The sequence below is a fragment of the Delphinapterus leucas genome, chromosome 4 (genome assembly GCF_059928025.1).
Source record: "Delphinapterus leucas isolate spDelLeu-1000000601 "Yukka" chromosome 4, BTC_Dleu_Yukka2, whole genome shotgun sequence".
Classification (NCBI taxonomy): domain Eukaryota; kingdom Metazoa; phylum Chordata; class Mammalia; order Artiodactyla; family Monodontidae; genus Delphinapterus; species Delphinapterus leucas.
In genome coordinates this window covers 47,632,867-47,660,244 of record NC_143132.1, presented here as the reverse complement: position 1 = coordinate 47,660,244, position 27,378 = coordinate 47,632,867, and the positions used below count along the sequence as shown (strand labels likewise).

The following is a 27,378-nucleotide window of genomic DNA, read 5'->3' as shown; positions in this document are numbered from 1 at the left end:
CATCTTGGAAAGCACTAACTTGAAACATAAATAATTTGGATGGTCATTCTGAATATGCATTTATGATATCAGACCAACCTCTAAAAAAATAAAATAAAATAAATAGGCCTTAGAACTTTCTAGAGAAAGACAAACCCAAGTATTTTGCTGAAGAAATATATGAAGATGGCTTTTTCTTGACATCCCAAGTTGTTTTCTGATCCTTAAATAACCGATAGTCAAAACATTAAAATGGGAAAGTAGAAAACTGCAATCATTGAGATATCCTACTCTAGGGGGAAAAAAATAAAATGTGTTTATACATTTATATGTATATACTGCTCACTGATCAGAAGGCTGCTTATTTAACAGAAAGCCTTGTCTTGTAAAGCATTCTGCTTCTTCCCATTAGGAAAACTGACACTGATATTCTTTACCAACATTACTTCAAGAAAGTCTCTTTTGAATTATGAGGGTTTCCCCACCATAAATATGAACTCACTGACTTATAGTCAATATTTTCTGTCAAATTAAAAAAAAATGTGTGTCTGCTTAGTTTTACTGACAAGGAAATATACTAAAGTGACCAAGAATAGTCAATTCAGGGCTTCCCTGGTGGCGCAGTGGTTGAGAGTCCGCCTGCCGAAGCAGGGGACATGGGTTCGTGCCCTGGTCCGGGAAGATCCCCCATGCCGCAGAGCGGCTGGGCCCGTGAGCCATGGCCGCTGAGCCTGCGCGTCCGGAGCCTGTGCTCCGCAACGGGAGAGGCCACAACAGTGAGAGGCCCGCGTACCGCAAAAAAAAAAAAAAAAAAGTCAATTCAGACGGGATTTGAGGCCCCAAATAATTTTCTCCATTATTCAAGCAACAGAAAGAACCTTTTAGGGTTATTGAAACTAAATGACAATTTTTTAACCAATGGTGATTTAAAAGGTGCATTCCTTACAAAAGCTAGTGTGAAAACGCTAGTGAATTCCTTCCATTATGTCTGGTTACAATCAGAATCTCACATTCTGTAGCCTGCACATTGCAAATAAATACAGACCAAATAACTTCGTATTGCTGCCATGAGCATAGATTTTCTCCAGACAGTTAAGTGGTACATTAGCACATATTTGTCTCGTGGCTGCAGCTTTTTTTCTCCCTGATTTCCCGGACATACTTGTGGGACAGTCTAGAAAAATCAATGTTGTGATACACACAGATCAGGAAATTATCTCTTGATGGAGTCTTGTGTCTGTAATCATCAGCATCCAGTCTTGCCAATGTCAGTGGATGATGATACAAAATTACTTTTTTTTCTTAAGTGTATTAATGGGTTATTAATGTAAGCAAAGTAAAGCATGGCAGGGTGAATAATAGCAACCATGTTTCTTCAATAAAATATCCATACTGTATGTCTGGTTGTGGTTTCAAAGAAATCTGGGTTAAATAACATGATTCACATATGAAAAAGCTGCTAAAAACTGGATTTTGGTATCATTCAGTCATACATAAAACAGCCACTTTTGCACTATATCTCCACATTTAGGAAAAATGAAATTGTTTCCTCTGAGACAGGTATACTGGATACTTGAATCACGAACACAATTCATGGAAAGAACAAAATTTAGAGGGACAAGAACAGGGCTAGTCACCTCATATTCTCAATATACCAGGGGTTTTTATTTAATTCTGATCCATCAAAGAGGCACTATCCGAAATACATTAAACTTTCCAGTTTTCCTACTGAAGATCTGAAACACTCTCATCATAATATGTGCTTTCCAAGTTACTGGGTAAGAATTCCGGGTACTGCAGTTGAGGGGCAGTAAATGTCTTGGTGTAGATAAGTTAACAAAGAGCTCAAGTTAAGGAATCCAGGTCTTGCAGACAGTGTTTGCAGTGGAAGTTTTACAATGTTACAAGCCTTAGTCATGACCTTCAAGAAGATAACTGCAAGCTCTAGGAACTGTGATTTTCAAAGGGGATGTGGGAATGAGGGTTTTGATGGAAGCTTTCCAGAGCTGCAGCTGCTGAGCTTGTGGGTTTTTCATTGGTTGCCATTTGACAGAGGTAGGGTGGGAGAATAATTCTTTGAGGGCAAGTTCAGACAGTGAATAGTTCAAGGCTGCAGCCTGCCTAGGAACTGTGAGCAATGAATGGACACAAACCACAAATGTTAAAAGACACAATGGGTTTGATTTTTCAAGGTTTTAAGGGGCTGAAATCATTCTATTACTGTATAATAGCCATGCAGAGCAAAATTAACATGAAGTAATTAATAACAGTCAGCAACAGAGTTGAGGATGGTTTTTCCAAATTCTGTTCTTTTTTGCCACCACTTCTCATCATGGTAATAGTATAGTGGAAACAGCATGAACTTTTGTGTCAGGGAGACATAGATTTGGCCCTGTTACTTTGTGTGTGTGTGGCTGGGCCTCAATTTCACCTTCAACAGGAGACTAATACCTACCTTGCAGGGTTGTGCTTTTTGTTTTTCAGGAAACTTTTTTTTTTAAAAATTAATTTTTATTGGAGTATGGTTGCTTTACAATGTTGTGTTAGTCTCCACTGCACAACAAAATGTACAGATATGCCCTCCCTTTTGGACTTCCCTCCCATTTAGGTTACCACAGTGCATTAGGTAGAATTCCCTGTGCTATACAGTATGTTCCCATCAGTTGTCTATTTTATACATAGTATCAATAATGTATATGTGTCAATCCTAGTCTCCCAATTCCTCCCACCCCACCCCTTTCCCCCTTGGTATCCATACATTTGTTCTCTATGTCTGTGTCTCTATTTCTGCTTTGCAAATAAGATCATCTATGCCATTTTTCTAGATTCCACATGTATGCGTTATTATACGATATTTGCTTTTCTCTTTCTGACTTACTTCACTCTGTATGACACTCTCTAGGTCCATCCATGTCTCTACAAATGACCCAGTTTCATTCCTTTTTATGGGTGAGTAATATTCCATTGTATATATGTACCACATCTTCTTTATCCATTCCTCTGTTGATGGACATTTACGTTGCTTTCACATCCTGGCTATTGTAATAGTGCTGCTATGAACATTGGGGTGCATGTGTTTTTTTTTTTTTGCGGTACATAGGCCTCTCACTGTTGTGGCCTCTCCCGTTGTGGAGCACAGGCTCCCAAAGCGCAGGCTCAGCGGCCATGGCTCACGGGCCCAGCCACTCTGCAGCATGTGGGATCTTCCCAGACCGGGGCATGAACCCGTGTCCCCTGCATTGGCAGGTGGACTCTCAACCATTGCGCCACCAGGGAAACCCTGCATGTGTTTTTTTGAATTATGGTTTTCTCTGGGTATATGCCCAGTAGTGGGATTGCTGGGTCATATGGCAATTCTATTTTTAGCTTTTTAAGGAAGCTCCATACTGTTTTCCATAGTGGCTGTATCAATTTACATTCCCACCAACAGTGTATGAGGGTTCCCTTTTCTCCACACCCTCTCCAGCATTTATTGTTTGTAGATTTTTTGATGGTGGCAATTCTGACTGGTGTGAGGTGATACCTCATTGTAGTTTTGATTTGCATTTTTCTAATAATTAGTGATGTTGAACATCTTTTCATGTGTTTGTTGGCCACCCGTATGTCTTCTTTGGAGAAATGCCTTATTTAGGTCTTCTGCCCATTTTTTGATTGGGTTGTTTGTTTGATATTGAGCTGTTTGCAGGGTTGTTGTGGGAATAAATGAGATAATGTATGTTAGGTGGCAGTAGATATAGCAGCAGCTCAGAAAATGGTAATTGCATTACCATTATCATAAAAATTGACACTCCTTTGTTATAAATAACTACACTACCATCTATGCAATTGTTATAGGTGAGCTGACCTACAGAGCAAGAAAAGCTATATTCAACTGCACATAAATCATTCATACTATTTAAAAAAAAAAGGTCCTTTATGGTTTTGAGTTTATAGGATTTTTCAATTTAAATTTTATCAGTATAGCTTTTATGTCATTAAAATCTAGACTTTTATGGGTTCTTTCAGCATAGCAGAAAACATACTCTATGAGAGCTTTACAATGTCATGAACTCGTTTTTGCTAAAGAGGAATACAGTTAGCTGTTTCCTCCCTGCCTCAGACAGATTTCACAATGATTCACCAATAATGAAAACCACCAGCTGCCATTCCTAATAAAACAGTCTACTGGAACTGCATACCTTATGGCAAACTCTAAGTTACATGCCCTCTTCGTATTTCTGCCTTTCTTCTCTAAGGCCAGTTAAAACCTGCCTTTCATAAATCTTAAGAAAGTAAATCAAAATAACCAATCCTGGAATCTGACCAAATACCAACCAAGATTACCTAAAATAGAATCAAGCAAGGGTCAGGGCATACATATACCCATCAGTCATTTCCCCTTCGACATTTAAATCATCTGTCCTCCAGGTATCATATTTTGTCTCCTCATGTTTTAACACCCATGATCTTCCCTGTATTTCATATATTTCCCTAGTGCAGGGGTTAGCAAACTGCGGCCAGTGGTTCAAAATCTGGTTCACTATCTGTTTTTGTACAGCCCAAAAGAATGATTTTACATTTTTAAATAGTTGGGGGGAAAAATCAAAATTAGAATAATTTTTCACGACATGTGAGAAATATATAAAATTGAAATTTCAGTGACCATAAATAAAGTTTTATTGGAACACATCCATGCTCATTTGTTCACATTATTATCTGTGGCCACTTCTGTGTTCTAATTATAGGGTTGAGTAGTTGCTATAGAGATCATCTGTCTGGCAAAGCCTAAAATATTTACTATCTGACCTTTTACAGCAGAAGTTTGTTGACACTGCCATAGGGGGTCTTTCTCTTGGGAGGCAGTGAGGCAAATATACTTAAGCTTGACCTCCCTGTCCAGTCAGCCTTGGAAAGGAAATAGAGCCTAGTCTGACTTTTCAGTAAGGGTGGAAGGGAATAGTAAAAAAAAATTGGCATAGGAGACAGGAGACATGGGTCTCAGATTTTGTTTTTATGGTGGTTCTAAACAATTATGTACTCAACTTCCCTAGTCCTATAAAATGGCTACACCCTGGTTGCGTTCAGTTTCTTTCTTCTTTCTTCTTTTTTTTCAAAGAAGTTCTCTTTTCAAACAGGCTTTTATTTATTTATTTATTTTAATTAATTAATTTTTTGGCTGCGTTGGGTCTTCCTTGCTGCACGCGGGCTTTCTCTAGTTCTGTGAGCGGGAGCTACTCTTTGTTGCGGTGCGTGGGCTTCTCATTGCGGTGGCTTCTCTTGTTGCAGAGCACAGGCTCTAGGTGCACAGGCTTCAGTAGTTGTGGTTCGCAGGCTCTAGAGCGCAGGCTTAGTAGTTGTGGCACATGGGCTTTGTTGCTCCGTGGCATGCGGGATCTTCCTGGACCAGGGCTCAAACCTGTGTCCCCTGCACTGGCAGGCGGATTCTTAACCACTGTGCCACCAGGGAAGCCCTCTTTCTTCTTCTTTTTTTTTTAAACAGCAGGTCAGTTTCTTTTGTTTGAAAAAAAAGTCAGTCCTTCACTGCCTTATTACCATGATAATATGTGAAATACTACCCGCATCTCCTCCTTATTCCATTTCCCAAATCAATCCAGGGTCAGTGGAAGCAAAGGGAATAAGGTATTCCCAGAGGACCACAGGATGGAAGTTTAAAACCCAGTTTTAAACCTATGGAGATGAGCCCCCAATGTGACCACATATCTACAACAATGAATAATTCACCCTGGTCTCTATAATGGCAGTACTTAGGGCATATGAAACTGAATCACTTGTTTTCTGGAAATTCCCTATTATAAGTATGACTGTTAACTACATAGTCTAAGAATGTCGATATTTGGGGAAATACCTTCTAAATTATAGCAGAAAAAAATAAGATCTAAAGCAGAAAAAAATAAGATCTAAAAATAAGACCTAAAGAGATGGTGATGGGATGGACAGAGACACTTTTATATTCAGAATAGAGCAGTATGCAGAAATCTGTATATTCACACAGATATTATCAGATGGCAAATACATTTCTAATCAGAGTTCCTATCTCATGCATTTTCTACTGCAAAGGGAAATTCCTAAGCCAAGACTAGGTTATACAGTTGCACAGTAATAATTTTATCATAACCTATTTTAAAAATAATTTTTACCTTATTGGGTTATGAAATAACTAAAACTTTTTGCCATTCCAAGTCCTTGCTGTAGAGTAGGAAAGGTGATTGATTTCATTGCCATAGATCTCCATTTTGCTAACTATACAGCTGATTTATATTTGTGTGGTAGAAGAAAATTAGCAGTTATTGGATACTGGTCTAATGTAGAAGGTTAAATTAGTTATGGGTACAATGATTACTCATCATTTAAAGTGGTGAACAGAGCTTGGAGTCTTGGCTAGCTTTTTGGTCACACTGCATTACTAAATCACTTTGGAACAGGTGCTCTCAAAGGGAAAGCAGGTTCTAAGAAAAGGCTAGAGTGAACGAGACATGCATGAATAAGAATGAACAATGATTTTTGTAAGTTGGGAGGACAAATAATTACTACAAAATGATTAAAATCACCTAAACTCATTAAAATTAGAGTTGGAAAAGCTCTTAGAGGACTTTAAGTCCAAGTTTCCTTCCTGGAAAGTCAACATATATGTCAGGTAGCCATTGTCCAGGTTCTGCCTCATCATTTCTGGTGGCAGTCAACTTCCCTTCCTCATCCATACCAACTCACTCCATTTTGGTACAACTCCAGTGATTACACAGTCAAAAATGCACAAGAAAGTAGATAAAAGAATACTGAGATAGAAAACAGGAGTTCCAAATTCCAACTTCAGCCTACATTAACTCTAGTTGTGTGACACTGAGAAAGTTTTTGGTGCTCTCGGTGTCAGTTTCCTAACTGTAAAATAGGGTCTTTTCCAGTTCTGAATTTCTCTGTATCTATAATGTCCATCTCATGCTATGGAAATGAAAACCAGTTGTGAGAAAGCTACAAAGACCTGTAGATTTTCTTCTTACATTTCTTATTTATGTCACACCTGGGCTGCCTCTGTATATTCCAACACTTTCTAAACTTCATCCTAACACTTGGTCTTTACCTCAGCTTTCCAGATTACATAGCTTGATTTTGCTTTGACTGTTGATATCTCAACGTGACCAGGACTCAGAATTTGCCCTTTTATAGTCACTCAATAACAAAGACTGAGCTATAAAACCCAGCTTGTGGCTCAGTATGGCTTGCAGAATTCTGAAGTTAAAAAACAAAACAAAACCCAAAACAAACAAATGAAGGAAAAAACCCTGAGAAATATTTTACTGTTCTTACACATAACTAAAAAATTTCTTAAATCTTCAATAGAATGTTAGGAAGCTGCTCAATATTTGATTTGACTCTTTTTTATGATGAGAGCATATAGGCTGGAATAAACTTTGAGCTCAAGGAAATGCTATACCTTTTATAAAAATGACAATGTACATTTGGTACAGTCTAAGTATATATCGAATTTTTTAGAAGCAAAAATGCTATATATTTTAATGTGATAGTAACTTGGCAAAGGTTGCAAATGCAGCAGAAAAATGAATGACTATTTAGCATTTTATTTATGTAACTAAAGTGGATACAGTTAAAAAGACTGAATGTGCCTGGGGAACCTTCCTTTACTAAGCAATCATTATAACCTAAATCTACAGTGTTACATAACTAAAACAAAGTTTATTTTTTTGTACAAATAAATACATTTAGTTATTTAAGTAAGATATTTAAAAATTAACTTTAATATTTTAGTTATAAATGTGAAAATAAACAATTTTTTTTTTTACCTAATTAAGTCCAAAACCAAATTTTTTTTTTTTTAAATGAAAGGAATGGAGTCTAGGTGATAAAATGACTGCTAACAATTGACTGACTTGTTTGAAAAACATCATCAGGATATAAATATGTCACACTTCAGTAAAAAGTTGCATTAAAGAAATTACCCTTATGAATAGTTCACAGTAATGAGTTCTGAGTTGTCCCACTGGGCCGAACAATAACATTGAAACTCCTTACCATGGCCTGCAAGATGTGGTCCTGCCTGCCTCTCCAGCATCTTTTCCTATCACTTTTCTCCTTCACTTCGTACTCTAGTTTCACTTGATCTCTTCCAAAGCATCAAACTTTTTTCTGCCTAAGTGTCTTTATATATGATTTTCCCTCTGTTCATAGTGCTCTTCCTTTTAATCATTGCTTGTCGAACTCTAAACTCTGTGTTGTGAAAAAGCAAGTAAAATTGTTCAAATGCTTCCTGCCTTCAGAGGTTTGGAAGCTCACACAGGAAGCTGAACTAATTCACTTAACATTCTCTAGATTCTAAACAGCGGTGCATCAGGAAAGACAGTGTTGAGGCATGAAATATAAACATGCATTAAAGTTCAGCAGGGGAGGATACCATGTGCAGGGATGGAGTGGAAGAGCTCTTCTGTTGTTTCCTGAGCAGCGCAGGTGTCATGATGCAGTCACGAAGCTACTAGTGCAGCTACTACCTAGTACCCCAAGCTACTAGGTGCAGCTGAATAAGTGCTCACTCTTCTTCTTGACCCTGGGTCAAAGGGGGTGTAGGCTGGGTTTGGCCCACTGAAGAGATTTGTTTGGCGTGAAGTTGAAAAACAGTTTTTGGTTTTTTTTTTTAAGATTCATTTATTCATCAAACATTTACTGAGTATCTACTATGTGTGAGGCACATTTCTTAAATGCTAAGTATACAGCAGGGAATGAACACACAAAAACATACAAAGTCCCTACCCTTTTGGAACCTATATTCTAATGTGGAAGACAGGTAATAAACAAGAAAAAAATGTAGTATATTAGATCATGATATGTGCTAAAAAACAAAGCCAAGAGGGAAGTGGAAGGGTGTGTGTATGTGTGTGTGCGGCTACAAGTTTAGATAGTGTGGCCAAGGAAGGCCTCGTGGAGAAGGTGACATTTGAGAAAAGGGTTAGAAGGGATGAATGGGTCATGGAAATACCCAGGAAAGAGCATTCCAGGCAAGGGAACAGCAAGGGTGAAGGTCATGAGCTGGTGTATTTGAGGAACAGGAGGCCACTGTGGCTGCACAGATGTGGTCAGAGAGCCTCACGGGGGCACTGGGAGGCTTCTGGCTTTCACTCTGAGTGAGATGGGAAGCTGGAGGGTTGTGAGCAGAGGAGCAACATGATCTGACTTGTGTTTCAATAAATAGATCCCTCCAGCTGTAAGAGAGAAAGCATGGAAGGAAAACCAGTTGGGAGGCTGCTGCAGTAATCCTGGAGAAAGATGATGGTGGTTTGGGCTACAGTAGTGCAACAGGAAATCACTAACAAGTGATCAGATTCTGCATATATTTTGAGGGTAGAGCCAACAGGATTTCCAGATGGATTAGATGTTGGGTTTGAAAGGAAGAGAGGAGTCAAGGACAACTCCAAAATTTCTGGCTTGAGCAAGTGGAAGAAAGGAGTTGCCAACATTTAAAATCAGAAGATTTAATAATCCACACTTGCATCTTCTCTCAAAACACTAGAAGATGTGGTCAATTATATATTTGCATTTTTCACAAGACAAAAATCAGCTGGAGCTGGGAAGCAGCTGTCCCCTGGAGAGAGGACACTGGCCCTCTGGTGCACTATAGGTCTTACTCCCTGTTGTCTTAAACCTGGCCTTTTGTATAAACAGCTGTTTGGACCTGCCTGACTGCTGCAGGCAGCTTGGGTTTGGGACCCCTGCCCAAAGTTCTCTCATAACTCCACTGTCATAAAAACACAATATAAACTTTCCCGTAATTGTGACTGAAGAAAGTGAAGTTTTGACAAAGTATTTATTTAAAAACAGGGTATAAACAGGACATCTCTTATTCTAGTTTCCCCCTCCATAGTAATTTGACAGCAAGCTGGGACAGAGGTCGACCCTCTGTCACTCTTCTCAGTGAAAAGAGAAGCTCCTTGAAGAAAACCCTCTTCCGCATATTCCAACTTCAAGTCTAAATCCCACTCGCTTGACAGTCTAGGTCCCCAGTGCCCAGTAGTGAGGTATAGTTCTGAACCATACCAGGTCGAGTACCACATCTCACTATACCTGTGATTTCTAAATAAGGGTGCTCTGAGGCCTAGGTTGGGTCAGAGGGGTATTGGCTCCAGGCTGGTGCTATCACCAACAAGCCTAGCGACCTGCAAATTACTTATCTTCTCTGAGCTTCTTTTGCTCATCAACAAAGAACAGAGATGGACCACAGTAGGGCTTCTCCAACTCTAACATATGCATGAATCCCCTGCTGCAGATGGTTATTCAGCTTCACTTACATGAGGGTCACTGGCTTAGAACAAAGTGCCTGGTAACAAAGTCTCTGTGGAAGACCTGATATGTTTCCCTTTAGCAAATAAAAATAATGTGAACCCAAATGTCTTGTTTTGCTTTGTTTATCAGGAAGCTCAGAGCTAAATGCAATGTTCAATAATAACAAAAATAATTAACCTAACTCAGGGATTTGAGTACAACATTTTCCCCCTTCCTTCATATTCATCCTAATGGTTTTGATTTTATTTTTATCTGCTCAGTTGTAAATACATTTTGACTCTAGGCAACATCAAATCTTTCCAGATAGGGAGTGGGGCAGGAGGGAAGCACTGGAAGGAAGGGGCGGGGAAAAGGAAAGTGATTAAAAAAAATCTTTCCTACTTGATATTAGAAAAGTCAGCATTTAGGGTTTGTGAAAGAGATCAAATAATATAAACCTTATTGTCCTGCCTCAACCCCAAAGCAGTTTTGTCTCACAAAAGCAGCCATGAATGGTACAGGGCTGTAGACTGTTGAGGAGGATAAGTCCTACCAGGAAAATTCTTCAACGCAGCCTCTCTCTCTCTTACCTAATTATGATCATTTAGACATACAAATGATAAATCTCATGACCTGGATTAACTCCCCATAGTAAAGAAGGATCATTTTTGATATCAAGGAGCATTTAAAGAAAAACATGTGCTAATCAATAACTCAAAAACCATGGGTAAAATAAGCATCAATACAGATACTTTGTGGTAATAAATCAAAGCCCACTTTATAAACTTGCATTCAGTCAGCAGCCAGATAAGTACAATGAAGGGCTAGGATATCAATCCTCCTCTGGTGTCACAGGAAAACCCTGGCCTGGGAGTTAGGACACCCAGCTTGGTTTCCACCGAGTTTCATGACCTTGGGTAAGTCCTGTAACCAGCCCAGGTCTCATCTGTAAAATGAAGAGAATGTGGAGAGGACAGATTCAGAAGTTCTCACACCTTAGAGCTCCACTTACCCCATTTTGTCCCTTTGTTTAACTCAGGAGCAAGCCCACACATACTGAATGCTGGAGGCTAGAAGGCTATTCTCCAGTGAGCCCCCTGCAACTTCTTCCAACTGTTTAAGAGTTGTGTTTGCTCCCAAACCTGTTAATATCTTTTGGACTTGAAATTATAATTATATAAATTTAATCAAATATTATGTAAGTCAATGAAATATCGCAGTGACAGGCAGGAATTGTTTTCTACACAAAGTACACTGAATAGTTAGAGAAGACCTGATAAAGGCAAATCACCTAAAATGGCTATCAAGGCAGGTATGACCTGTCTGACAGGTCAGACAATTCTAAAAGAATGGACAACAAATTGTAAAAATCTAGGATTCCTTCTAAAGTCTTTTTCTACTTTAACAAAATTGAAATAGGAAACCATAGAAAATGTAATCATTAAGGTATAATTAATGCAAGAAAAATGTTAGGAAATTATAATCAGCAGATCTATTGATGTAATCAAAGAAAAGGCCTTGGCCCTACGTCAAGGTTTCTATTACAATGGGAAAAGGAATAAGAACCACAGTGAAATGTTACAGAGGCCTCTTGCTCTTATTTAAAACCAGATGCGGTAGGCAACAATGACACTGAAACAGCTTTCCAGGAAGTGGCTAGGGAGGGAGAGGGAAAGTGGAGGATGGGGTTAGGGTTGTGGGAGGGAGGGGCAGACAGACACACAGACACTACTTTTGACAGTCTGGCATGTCCTTGAATCCACTTCTGCAGAGAGTCATAGGTTCATGTCGACTAGGTTCCCAAGTAAGGATTTTTTTAACTACTAGAGCTAGTAGCTAAACTCTGCCCCTGCCTTCTCAGTTTTTAAAAAATATATATATTTGATAAATTAATGAGTAATAATGTTTGTTGAATTTACCTGGGCAATGGGCATTGAGAACAAGAACCCAGGATGCTTTGGTTTTATAAGAGTAAGGCATGCAGAGTGTGAGGAGTCCTAGGTAGAAATAATAGTATTCAAAAGCAAGACCAGCCTATAATTTTCTGCAGCACACCATGACATCATGGCTTATATGAGGCCAACTCCATAAATCAAGCTTTACCTAATTAGAGAGTCTTCTGCAGATCTACATTATTAGAGCAAATAATTAAAACTGCCTAGGCAATAATACAAGGCAGATCTGTTTACAAAAATGTTCTTTTCCCCCAAAAAAACTTAGTCTCACTACCACTTACAGATCTTTCACTTTAGTAAATTATAGACTTAGAGCATTTCTTTTAGTCTGACTTCACTTTCAAGGAATTCTTCAATTAACTTTACGTTGCTTTAAGCTGTTCATCCAACGAGAAAACAATCTGTGGTTTCTGACTCCTCTGCATGCCAATGGCTGCCATCCATGTTTGACTTTCAGACACACTGTCTCTTGAGAACCAGGCTCTGTTTACATAAAACCAGCCAGTTGTCATAGCATTTTGACAAGCACTATAGAAAAACAAGGAACAGTACTCCATAGTGGCTAAACTGGGAGAATTACCACTGCAATGGTGACTGCACTGGGGGCACACATGATATCCACACCCAACCACCTGGCCTGAGCCAGAAGGTAACACATACTCCACTTTCAACTGTGAACTTTCCATTTTCAGGCTCCATCTCTTTACCATCAATTCCTTCTTGTCCCTTCCCCTCTCTTCCAAAATGGCTAAAACACCAGCCACACCATGGAAAGGTGTGGCTTTTCTAACAACAGACAAAAATGCCAGTGGAAATCTAGGAAGCAAGAGATTGCACTACCATTCCAATGGTTACAATGCATCTAGTGTCAGATCTTTAGCCAAATACAGTGTAATTAAAAAAACATGAGCTCAGAGGTGGGACCTTAGTCTCAAACTTTGAACTTTCTCAGACTCAGGTATAGCACCTCGGTTTTCTTTGCTTCTTAAGGCTCACTCACTGATGTTTTTAAAGAAGTACAAATAATAATTGGGCAGTGGAAAATAACCATGGGGACAAATGATGAAAACAAATGATTATCACTGAAGAAAAATGATCCTTTGGTTTTCTACCTGTTAGAGCTGAGTCAGGCAGAATGGAATCTCTCTCACTTTCCTTTCCCCTGGGTTTGGCCAGTTTCTAGGTGTCCCTCACCTATGTCTGTCCTATGGAAACACCTGTGAAGCCAACAGAATAATAAACTGGAGTGATGTTTTGAAGGACCCTTGAATATTCAGGCTCAATACAAGATGTACATGAGATTTTTTTCCCCCCCAAATCATGCTCAATGCTGTTCCTGTAACAGTATGTGCAACTGTTGAAACTGCAGGCCTTTCCAAAGCAATAGAATGAACACTCTGGCAAAGCCAGGCCATAACAAGCATGCAGGCAGAGGTGGAGGAACAAGAATGAATGCACAGGCCAGGTGAAGGCCAAGGGCTGATAGTGGACTTGGCACTAGTTCAACGTGGGCTGGCAATGGACGGGAGGACCTATGGAAGGTCTACTCTTTTCTTCAGAATAGAACAGTACCTTGATCCCCTCTTAATGTTACTGCTTCTACATCCGAATCAAGACCTGTAGGATTTCTGAGATACCCAAAGTTATTCTAATACCATTCTTTCCCCCTGGTTTTCCCTTGCTATTTTTATTTAAAATTCCCATGTGAATTTTTAAGTGTTTTCTAAAATTAATTTTTATTGGAGTATAGTTGCTTTACAATGCTGTGTTAGTTCTTGCTGTATAGCAAAGTGAATCAGTCATACATATACATATATCCTCTCTTTTTTGGATTTTCTTCCCATTCAGGGCACCATGGACCACTGAGTAGAGTTCCCTGTGCTATACAGTAGGTTCTTGTTAGTTATCTATTTTATACATAGCAGTGTATATATATCAGTCTCAATCTCCCAATTCATCTCACCCTCCCCTTCCCCCCCTTGGTAACCACAAGTTTGTTCTCTACATCTGTGTCTCTGTTTCTGCTTCACAAATAAGTTGATCTCTACCATTTTTCTAGATTTGACATATAAGCAATGTTATACGATATTGTTTTTCTCTTTCTGACTTACTTCACTCTGTATGACAATCTCTAGGTCCATCCATGTCTCTGCAAATGGCACTATTTCGTTCCTTTGATTGGCTGAGTAATATTCCACTGTATATATGTACCACATCTTCTTTATCCATTACTCTGTCGATGGACATTTATGTAAAAATCCCCATGTGAATTTTATTATGTTTTGTTTCCAAGCTATTACAACTTCTTTATAGAAAAAGAGGATGGGTATAACTATGTCTGTCTCATGTCTGCTCTCTTTCTCTCTCTCTCCCTCTGAAAAACAGACAAACACAGATACACACACACACACACACACACACACACACACAACTAGCATCCAAGCTATTCTTCCTTCTCCATTGAAAAGATAAGTGTTTTCTGGGCAGCTACATGTAAAAGAATGAAATTAGAACACTCCCTAACACCATACACAAAAATAAACTCAAAATGGATTAAAGAACTAAATGTAAGGCCAGACACTATCAAACTCTTAGAGGAAAACATAGGCAGAACACTCTATGACATAAATCATATGACAGCAAGATCCTTTTTGACCCACCTCCTAGAGAAATGGAAATAAAAACAAAAATAAACAAATGGGACCTAATGAAACTTAAAAGCTTTTGCACAGCAAAGGAAACCATAAACAAGACGAAAAGACAACCCTCAGAATGGGAGAAAACATTTGCAAATGAAGCAGCTGACAAAGGATTAATCTCCAAAATTTACAAGCAGCTCATGCAGCTCAACATCAAAAAAACAAACAACCCAATCCAAAAATGGGCAGAAGACCAAAATAGACATTTCTCCAAAGAAGATATACAGACTGCCAACAAACACATGAAAGAATGCTCAACATTAATCATTAGAGAAATGGAAATAAAAACTACAATGAGATATCATCTCACACCAGTCAGAATGGCCATCATCAAAAAATCTACAAACAATAAATGCTGGAGAGGGTGTGAAGAAAAGGGAACCCTCATATGCTGTTGGTGGGAACGTAAATTGATACAGCCACTATGGAGAACAGTATGGAGGTTCCTTAAAAAGCTAAAAATAGAACTACCATATGACCCAGCAATCCCACTACTGGGCATATACCCTGAGAAAACCATAATTCAAAGAGAGTCATGTACCACAATGTTCTATTAACAATAGAACTAATAACAACAGCAGCTCTATTAACAATAGCTAGGACTTGGAAGCAACCTAAATGTCCATCGACAGATGAATGGATAAAGAAGATGTGGCACATATATACAATGGAATATTACTCAGCCATAAAAAGAGACAAAACTGAGTTATTTGTAGTGAGATGGATGGACCTAGAGTCTGTCATACAGAGTGAAGTAAGTCACAAAGAGAAAAACAAATACTGTATGCTAACACATCTAAAAAAAAACAGTCATGAAGAACCTAGGGGCAGGATGGGAATAAAGACACAGACCTATTAGAGAATGGACTTGAGGACATGGGGAGGGGGAAGGGTAAGCTGGGACAAAGTGAGAGAGTGGTAGTGTATATATGGACATATATACACTATCAAATGTAAAATAGATAGCTAGTGGGAAGCAGCCACATAGCACAGGGAGATCAGCTCAGTGCTTTGTGACCAGCTAGAAGGGTGGGATAGGGAGGGTGGGAAGGAGGGAGATGCAAGAGGGAAGAGATATGGGGATATATATATAACTGATTCACTTTGTTATAAAGCAGAAACTAACACACCATTGTAAAACAATTATACTCCAAAAAAAAATGTAAAAAAAAACCCCAAAACAACCCCCCAGAAAAACCCCAATGCAGCCAAAATAAATAAATAAATTTATTAAAAAAAAAAAAGATAAAGAGTTTTGGGCACTTCCTGGCGGTCCAGTGGTTAAGATTCCACGCTCCCAATGCAGGAGGCACGGGTTTGATCCCTGGTCAGGGAACTAAGATCCCACATGCTGCATGAAAGTTTTATAAAATATCAGAAATTTTTTCTTTAACTTGCAAATCATTGTTTCTATAGAATTATGTTTATGTCTGTTCTGAGATTTTAAAAACACAAACCAAAGATACCTGTTATAAAATAAACTAATTTGTTCAAAGCATTGCTTTATGGACTGCCAGCCCTTTTCTAAAATGGGGTCATAATGCAGATCTTGCTTCAAAGAGCTCAAGATAACTCCTCTCCTGCCTCTTTGTTCTCTCTAATACTTAGATTTTCCAAATAAAACAAAATTATAGGAATTTTCTCTGCAGTGAGGCAGTCCTGAAGTTTGGAAAAGGGTTCCTTTTCTCTTGAAGTTTTTTGCCTAATCCTGTGCTCCATTAGCTTACTTCTTGAAGTAAAGGTGGTAAAGATGCCTAACTTGGAAGGAAAAAATGAACCAAGAGGGATACAGTTGAGGGTATAAAAACACTAAGTCTGGGCTTCCCTGGTGGCGCAGTGGTTGAGAGTCCGCCTACCGATGCAGGGGACACGGGTTCGTGCCTCAGTCCGGGAGGATCCCACATGCGGAGCGGCTGGGCCACTGAGCCTGCGTGTCCGGAGCCTGTGCTCCGCAATGGGAGAGGCCACAACAGTGAGAGGCCCGCATAACGCAAACAACAACAACAAAAAAAAAAAAACATTAAGTCTTACTTCTTAGAAACTCCAAAGAAGAATGAACTTACTATGTATAAGGAGAACTCCAGGGTGTGTCACCAGAAACTCAAGTACTTTTGACAGTTTTGTTCGATTCCTAGAAAAGCCGTGGCAAAGGGATGACTGTGTTCTCAAGCTCTAGGTGAGAGAAGCGAGCTGGGGAGTTCTGCATTGGGATCTGAGGTCTAGGTAATCAACAGGCCTTGAAAAGTAGAGCCTATTGACACAAATAAAACCCTGAATTATTCATTACCTTCTAATAAAATATGTCTTAGTAAGTAAATAGCAACATGTTTAGTGGCTTGGTAAGTTTTAAATTAAATCATTAAAAGTAAACATGTTGGGCTTCCCTGGTGGCGCAGTGGTTGAGAGTCCGCCTGCCGATGCAGGGGACACGGGTTCGTGCCCCGGTCCGGGAAGATCCCACATGCCGCGGAGCGGCTAGGCCCGTGAGCCATGGCCGCTGAGCCTGCGCTCCGCAACGGGAGAGGCCACAACAGTGCGAGGCCCGCGTACCGCCAAAAAAAAAAAAAGTAAACATGTTTAAAACACTTTAAAACTATGTGAAAAAAAAATGTTATCAGTTACTATTCATTTTCAACCTGATGTTCCTTTTGGTGGGAGTCAGGTGAGAGGTTCCTTCCTTCTAATTATATCTTTATGTGTTTTAGGCTTTGGCAAAAAATACCACCCCATCTGCAGCTTTCAAAAAAAGAATGGCCAAAACAATGTTGGGCCTCACGTACTCTATCTCAGGCCTTCAAAATACCCAGAGCTTAATAAATCAATTCCGTTTCTCTGCTGATGGCATCTAACTTCCTTTGGAAATTCAGGGACTAAGGAGAAAATATTCTGGCTTTCTAGTGTAAACTTGTACAGATTTTGAACTTACAGCTTCTGGCTATAAACTTGTCTTCTACCAAGAAGCCACAGTACTGGACCGTAAGTGAGATAATCCAGCTTTTAGAAGATCTGCAAATTATTTACTTGAAGAATAGCAAAGTGAATTGCAAAGAATTATCTAAGAGCAAATAAAATAAATGAAGATACACTGTTTTTAAAAGGTTGCATGGGGAAATGAAGACATCATAGCCACATATTTTTAGAAAATAAAATTACAAGGTACATGATATGCTAGCAAAGTTCTCGATTATAGTAAGGCTTTCCAGGAAATAAGAAAACTTGTATGGCTATTACCCAGGGTGATTACTGAATCAAAGATATTACTCAGAAAGTAAAATTGCACATAATACATAGACATTTCAAGCCAGTTTCCTTGTGCCACATTCCCCCTGCCCTTAATCTCATACTAGTCACTTCCTCTAACTGAAAAAAAAAAACCACTGTAGCTTTCTGGAATTCACCCATAAATTCCAAGTGAATAAAAAAAAAAAAAAATGAAAATAAGCCATAAAGTCAGATGACAATATGATGAAAATTCTTACTCTTCAATGTTGCGATAACAGCTTGAAAGAAAGATTATACTCCTACAGAATGTAAATGACGCTCTTACACAAACACTCATCAGCTTACCTTTATATCATTTAAAAAGAAAAGAATTTTAAATAAAAAAGGGGTGGAAAGATCGTCAAACGTTACACTTAAATCTAGAAATAATTTTAGAGAAAGAACTTTTCATCTTTAAGTAGACCAAAATACCACAAATTAACTTTAAATGGCAGATAATCCAATATTTCTCAGATTTCTTTATTAACTAACTCTTCAGAGAAGATCTTAGTATACATGTTGCTGGTAACACAAAGTACATACGGAGGAATTTCATTCTTTGGTTACTGTGGTGCTTTTTGCTCTCATATGGTAAGGTGGGTGCCAGGTAGATCTGAGCACATAAAGAAGACAGAGGGTTAAAGAGGATAAAAAGGTGCTGAAAGGATGCGATGAGCTAACAGTTACTAATAATGGGAGCGATAACTGCAATACAGGTATGATTAACATATGTTAAAACCTCATCTAGCTTTACTGCTCCTATCTATATCAGAGCCTCAGAAACCTTTTGCTGATCTAACATGTTAGTTGTTTCAGCTCTGTATAATGTACAGACTTAGTTGTTCTCTTCTCTTAGTTGCACTTGCTTCATTTTCAGCTTAACTGGTAATCAGAGCCATAAAAATTTTTAAATATTTTGTAAATACTGCTTTTTAATGATAGACATTTTCAGGACACATAATTTTGACAGAAGAGAATATCAAAATGAACTTGCTATAGAAGCCTATTTTAAAAATTAAAGTATATTTGATTTATAATATGTTCATTTCACATGTACGGCATAGTAATTCAGTATTTTTGTATATTATACTCCATTATAAGTTATTATAAGATAATAGTTATAATTCCTTGTGCTAAAAAGTATATCCTTGTTGCTTATCTATTTTATACACAGTAGTCTGTATCTGTTAATCCCCTGCCTCTAATTTGTCTCTCCTCCTATAAGTCTTTAAGAATACACACACACACACATACACATTCACAAACTGTGAATTTGAAAAATGAATACAAATTCATTTAAAGGTCTCCACTGTAGCTTAAAATTAAACCAAATCTCAGATAAATATGAAATGGTTCATAAGGAAGCTGTGGACTATAATTAGATGAGGACACTCAGATTAATGTTTTAGACACAACTAATTCTCACTTGGTCGTTGGATAACAAAGATCGAGGTGTTGTAAAACCTGAATCTGTTCCTAGAAGCACTGTTAAGAAAGGGAATAAAGGAAATGTGTGCTTCATAAATTTAGAGCAACATTTCACGTAGAACAACTCAAGAGATTCAAGAAATAAGTAAAAGGATAAAATGGAGCCTTGGGCAGCCACAGTCTACAAATTTCATGGACTTTACATATTAAAGAGCCTCTTAGTGTGCTCTTAATTTATATGCATATGTGCATGAATGGTTATTTTAGCTTCACACTCACAGAAGATTAGAAGTATCACATTAGGGAAGAAGGTTCAGAGAGGTACCCTCACAGGAGTCTGCCAGTCTTCACAGCCAGGAAATCAGAGAGCTATAAAAAGCTGGCCCAGTAGCCCCAAAACACAGCAATCAGAAGCTGTACAGTACAGTGGTAAAAAGACCTATGTATCCAAAAGAGCCTGAGAGGACCATCACACATAGGAGGTGCTAAATAAACACATGCTGAAAAGAAGTAACCTGAATGATGACCTTGAGTCATCAAAAAAAGTTTAAATATGGTTAGCATATGTTCTGTTAAGGCAAATAAATGGGAATATTTTAGAAAAAATTTTCATCTAAACCAGTTAAAATTATATATATATATATATATATATATATATATATTTAAAGGTCTCTCAATGTGGTTGACATTATTTTACATTTATGGTACCTCCCCTCATTTATCAGATACTTCATGAGTGACTACTGTGTACCTGGCAGTATGACAATGGTCATAGGTACAAAATGAGCAAAAGCAGACAGTCCGTAAATTCATGGGGCATCAGCCCAGTCAAGGCAAATAGATGGGAACACTGAGGCACAGGGCATTTAAGAGCCAATTTCTCTTCTGTAATGTCAGTCAAAGCTGTAGCAATTTTTACTTCAATAATCTCAGCATTCAGTTTCAAGCACCATGAGAATTCTAGAAGCAATGAACTTGAGATTGAGAATATTTTAAAAATATTTTTTCAACTGTTTAGAAAAAACTAATTTTAGAAAAGAAACAAAAAGAATATGGTCATTCCATTTTCTATTAAATTTAATTTTAAATATTTTCTATACTTTATCTAATAAAATTTATTGACCTTGAAATAGGACTGCTGTCAGAACATGCTTAGTGGATGCAGAAATCAATTTACCACTGGTGTCTTAGTCTTGATAGCAACTCATTTTGTAAATATCAGCCACATGTCTGCCTTTTGTGATGGCAGTTTAGCTGAGCTGAAACTGAATTGAGTGTATAAGATTTGGCATTGGGTGGGGAATCTGAATTATTCCTTAAGCATCAGAACTTCTCCCAGTCTTCACAGTATTAGGAAGGATTCTTACCTCCAGATGCTCCTACCCATTACTGAGTGACATATTCCTTTAAAGCCTTCTGATTTTCTCTAAAGTTACAAGATACTACCCTAGAATGCTGAAATTTTCTCTGGATGACCAGCTTCTTTGGAGACACAAAGAATATTTTGTTTAGTTTTGGGCTTTTGATGTCATTAATGAGAAACTAGAGATTCTCAGGAAAGAAAAACAACATTGAAATTAATTTATTTTTATACAAATCATATCTAGCAGACCTCGTGTATGGTTGACAAGAGAGTAATTCTACCAATCTCCTTTCTAATAAAAGGACCAGAAAGAACTTTTGGATATTTTATCCTTTTGGAATATGGAAGACAGATGAAGGTGTTAAAAATCCAACTCAGTATAGAATCAACCAATATTTTGGTTTTTTTAAATTGTTTTTTGAATACTTTGAGTTAAAGGATACTGTTCATTCCTGCTCCCCATCTACCATTCCCCTCACAAAGGTTTTCAAAAGAAATCTAATTTAGGTGAATGATTACTGGTATGGGAATAATCAGAATCTCTGTATGAGAAAGCATCTACACAATATCATATGTTACCACACATAAGGTAGCTGTGACTAAAATGGGAAGTTCTCTTCATTAAAAAAAAAAACACTCCAATATTAAAATATTCAAACTTGCATTTAAAAGTCTAATGTAAATATATATGTATCCATCCATTCATTCAACCAAAACATGGTGCTTTGCAGAGCATAAATGGTCATCACCCTATGTGTTCTGGGATCTGTGGGGTGAGACCTATCCCTGGGTAGAGATGGGGTAGCCTTCTGATCTAGAAGGAACTTTGCTTCGACCACTAAACTTTTAAAATAGAATGTCAATGTCATCCTCATATGCCAATGTTCCATGGTCTCAAAAGGATTTATAACTACTAATCACCAGTTATTAAGGTTAAAAAATTAAAACTGAGGAGAGGGAAGAAATAATAGACCAGTAGAGTGAAAGGAATATGGCACCCAACTGGTTCTCCGGGTATTTAAAGTTCTATCTTTTTATCAAGTTAATCTTTAGAAGGAAACATACAAAAAATTCCCAGTCAAGAAGCACTGGGAAAGTCATAATGCTGGGAATGGGGTTTTTAGGCTCTGGTTGTTTGTTACTCAATAGATCAACATGTACCTAGTTCTACAGAAAGAAAAACCTTCCCCCAAGGGAAAAAGAACTGCTAGGATTCATGACCCACCTACCTTTGCAGAAGGTGTACCAAATACAGACATCCATCTTATCAGTGAAAAGATCCAGAACATCAAGGAGAAGTCATTTGATATTATGACATGCCCCTCTGTCCCTATCATTATGCTCACTTTTGGAGGCTTCAATCTTCTATTATTATGGACTATAAGCTCTGGTACCATCTCTGTGCCACAGACTCCTGGCTTTATACTTCTAAATTTATATATTTTGTTTCTTCTATTTAAAAACTATCTTTTAAAATGAACAAATTCTGAAGACTCAAAACACTGATCCAAAAGAAAAGCTCTCTGATGATACAGAACTCTTTTCTCAAGATGTATTGTCCATCAACATTTTGAGGAATATCAGATTTTCACCAAATACATCAGGAAGCCACTGCTCTAAACTTGGTTGGAGTTTTTGAAGTAAGCCCAATCCTTTCTAAATACAACTAAATATAATAACTCTTCCCTACCAGAGGGCAGACAGCAGAAGCAAGAAGAACTACAATTCAGCAGCCTGTGGAAGGAAAACCACATTCACAGAAAGACAGACAAAATGAAAAGGCAGAGGACTATGTACCAGATGAAGGAACAAGATAAAACCTCAGAAAAACAACTAAATGAAGTGGAGATAGGCAACCTTCCAGAAAAAGAATTCCAAATAATAACAGTGAACATGATCTAGGACCTTGGAAAAAGAATGGAGGCAAAGATCGAGAAGATGCAAGAAATGTTTAACAAAGACCCAGAAGAATTAAAGAACGAACACCTAGAAGAACTAAAGAAAAAACAAACAGAGATGAACAATACAATAACTGAAATTAAAAATACACTAGAAGGAATCAATGGCAGAATAACTGAGGCAGAAGAACGGATAAGTGACCTGGAAGACAGAATGGTGGAACTCACTGCCGTGGAACAGAATAAAGAAAAAAGAATGAAAAGAAATGAAGACAGCCTAAGAGACCTCTGGGACAACATTAAATGCAACAACATTTGCATTATAGGGGTCCCTGAAGGAGAAGAGAGGGAGAAAGGACCCAAGAAAATATGTGAAGAGATTATAGTCGAAAACTTCTTAACATGGGAAAGGAAATGAAATAGCCACCCAAGTCCAGAAAGCACAGAGAGTCCCAGGCAGGATAAACCCAAGGAGAAACATGCTGAGACACATAGTAATCAAATTGACAAAAATTAAAGACAAAGAAAAATTATTGAAAGCAGCAAGGGGAAAATGACAAATAACATACAAGGGAACTCCCATAAGGTTAACAGCTGACTTCTCAACAGAAACTCTACAAGCCAGAAGGGAGTGGCATGATTTATTTAAAGTGATGAAAGGGAAGAACCTACAACCAAGATTACTCTACCCAGCAAGGATCTCATTCAGATTCGATGGAGAAATCAAAAGCTTTACAGACAAGCAAAAGCTGAGAGAACTCAGCACCATCAAACCAGCTCTACAACAAATGCTAAAGGAACTTCTCTAAGACAGAAACACAAGATAAGAAAAGGACCTACAAAAACAAACCCATCACAATTAAGAAAATGGTAATAGTAACATATATATCAATAATTACCATAAATGTGAATGGATTAAACGCTCCAACCAAAAGACACAGGCTTGCTGGATGGATGGAAAAACAAGACCCATATATATGCTGTCTGGAAGAGACACACTTCAGACCTAAGGACACATACAGACTGAAAGTGAGGGGATGGAAAAAGATACTCCATGCAAATGGAAAACGAAAGAAAGCTGGAGTAGCAATACTCATATCAGATAAAATAGACTTTAAAATAAAGAATGTTACAAGAGACAAGGAAGGACACTACATAATGATCAAGGGATCAATCCAAGAAGAAGATATAACAATTATAAATATATATGAACCCAACATAGGAGCACCTCAATACATAAGGCAACTGTTAACAGCAATAAAGGAGGAAATTGACAGTAACACAATCATAGTGGAGAACTTTAACAACCTCACCTACACCAATGGACAGATCATCCAGACAGAAAATTAATAAGGAAACACAAGCTTTAAATGATACAATAGACCAGATAGATTTAATTGATATTTATAGGACATTCCATCCAAAAACAGCAGATTACACTTTCTTCTCAAGTGCTCACAGAACATTCTCCAGGACAGATCACATCGTGGGTGACAAATGAAGCCTCGGTAAATTTAAGAAAACTGAAATCATATCCAGCATCTTTTCCAACTGCAATGCTATGAGATTAGAAATCAATTACAGGGAAAAAACTGTAAAAATCACAAACACATGGAGGCTACACAATACAGTACTAAATAACCAAGAGATCACTGAAGAAACCAAAGAAGAAATAAAAAAATACCTAGAGACAAATGACAATGAAAACACAATGATCCAAAACCTATGGGATGCAGCAAAAGCAGTTCTAAGAGGCAAGTTTATAGCAATAAAAGCCTACCTCAAGAAACAAGAAAAATCTCAAATAAACAATCTAAACTTACACCTAAAGGGACTAGAGAAAGAAGAAAAAACAAAACCTGAAGTTAGTAGAAGGAAAGAAATCATAAAGATCAGAGAAGAAATAAATGAAATAGAAACAAAGAAAATAGCAAAGGTCAATAAAACTAAAAGCTGGTTCTTTGAGAGGATAAACAAGATTGATAAACCTTTAGCCAGACTCATCAAGAAAAAGAGGGAGAGGACTCAAATCAATAAAATTAGAAATGAAAAAGGAGAACTTGCAACGGACACCGCAGAAATACAAAGCATCCTAAGAGACTACTACAAGCAACTCTATGCCAATAAAATGGACAACCTGGTAGAAACAGACAAATTCTTCGAAAGGTATAACCTTCCAAGACTGAACCAGGCAGAAAGAGAAAATAGAACAGACCAATCACAAGTAATGATATTGAAACTGTGATTAAAAGTCTTCCAACAAACAAAAGTCCAGGACCAGATGGCTTCACAGGTTAATTCTATCAAACGTTTAGGGAAGAGCTAACACCCATCCTTCTCAAACTCTTCCAAAAAAATTGCAAAGGAAGGAACACTCGCAAACTCATTCTATGAGGCCACCATCATCCTGATACCAACACAAGACAGAGATACTACAAAAACCGAAAATTACCGACCAATATCAATGATGAATATAGATGCAAAAATCCTTAACAAAATATTAGCAAACAGAATCCAACAACACATTAAAAGAATCTTATACCATAATCAAGTGGGATTTATCCCAGGGATGCAAGAATTCTTCAACATACGCAAATCAATCAATGTGATACACCATATTAACAAATTGAAGAACAAAAACCATATGATCATCTCAATAGATGCAGAAAAAGCTTTTGACAAAACTCAACACCCATTTATGATAAAAACTCTCCAGAAAGTGGTCATAGAGGGAACCTAACCTACCTCAACATAATAAAGGCCATATATGACAAACCCACAGCAAAAATCATTCTCAATGGTGAAAAACTGAAAGCATTTCCTCTAAGATCAGGAACAAGACAAGGAGGTCCACTCTCACCACTATTACTTAACATAGTTTTGGAAGTCCTAGCCACGGCACTCAGGGAAGAAAAAGAAATAAAAGGAATACAAATTGGAAAAGAAGAAGTAAAACTGTCACTGTTTGCAGATGACATGATACTATACATAGAGAATTCTAAGGATGCCACCAGAAAACTACTAGAGCTAATCAATGAATTTGGTAAAGTTGCAGGATACAAAATTAATGCACAGATATCTCCTGCATTCCTATACACTAATGATGAGAAATCTGAGAGAGAAATGAAGGAAACACTCCCATTTACCACTGCAACAAAAAGAATAAAATATCTAGGAATAAATCTACCTAGGGAGACAAAAGACCTGTATGCAGAAAAGTATAAGACACTGATGAAAGAAATCAAAGATGACACAAACAGATGGAGAGATACACCATGTTCTTGGATTGGAAGAATCAATATTGTGAAAATGACTATACGACCCAAAGCAACCTACAGATTCAATGCAATCCATATGAAATTACCAGTGGCAGTTTTTTTACAGAAGTAGAACAAAAAATCTTAAAATTTGTATGGAGACACAGAAGACCCCGAATAGCCAAAGTGGTCTTGAGACACAGAAGACCCCAAATAGCCAAAACGGAGATAGAGGAATCAGAGTCTCTGACTTCAGACTATACTATAAAGCTACAGTAATCAAGACAATATGGTACTGGCACAAAAACAGAAATATAGATCAATGGAACAGGATAGAAAGCCCAGAGATAAACCCACACACCTATGGTCAACTAATCTATGAAAAAGTAGGCAAGGATATACAATGGAGAAAAGACAGTCTCTTCAGTAAGTGGTGCTGGGAAAACTGGACAGCTACATGTAAAAGAATGAAATTAGAATACTCCCTAACACCATACCCAAAAATAAACTCAAAGTGGATCAGAGACCTAAATGTAAGGCCAGATACTATAAAACTCTTAGAGGAAAACATAGGCAGAATGCTCTAGGACATAAAGCACAGCAAGATTCTTTTTGACCCACCTCCTAGAGAAATGGAATTAAAAACATAAATAAACAAATGGGACCTAATGAAACGTAAAACCTTTTGCAAAGCAAAGGAACCTACAAACAAGATGAAAAGACAACCCTCAGAATGGGAGAAAATATTTGCAAATGAATTAACGGACAAAGGATTAATCTCTAAAATATGTAAACAGCTCATGCAGCTCAATATTAAAAAAACAAACAACCCAATGAAAAAATAGGCAGAAGACCTAAATAGACATTTCTCCAAAGAAGACACACAGATGGCCAAGAAGCACATGAGAAGCTGCTCAACATCACTAATTATTAGAGAAATGCAAATCAAAACTACAATGAGGTATCACCTCACACCAGTTAGAATGGGCATCATCAGAAAATCTACAAACAATAAATGCTGGAGAGGGTGTGGAGAAAAGGGAACCCTCTTGCACTGTTGGTGGGAATGTAAATTGATACAACCACTATGGAGAACAGTATGGATGTTCCTTAAAAAACTAAAAATAGAATTACCATATGACCCAGCAATCCCACTACTGGCCATATACCCAGAGAAAACCATAATATAAAAAGACACATGCACTCTAACGTTCATTGCAGCACTATTTACAATAGCCAGGGCATGGAAGCAACCTAAATGCCCACTGACAGATG

At 37.8% G+C, this 27,378-nt stretch overlaps 1 protein-coding gene across 3 annotated transcripts in view; it reads right to left on the bottom strand.

The window, feature by feature from the left end:
• The window catches only part of CMSS1 (cms1 ribosomal small subunit homolog), a 383,286-nt gene that overhangs the window by 145,945 nt on the left and 209,963 nt on the right, over positions 1-27,378 (bottom strand). The window lies entirely within an intron of this gene.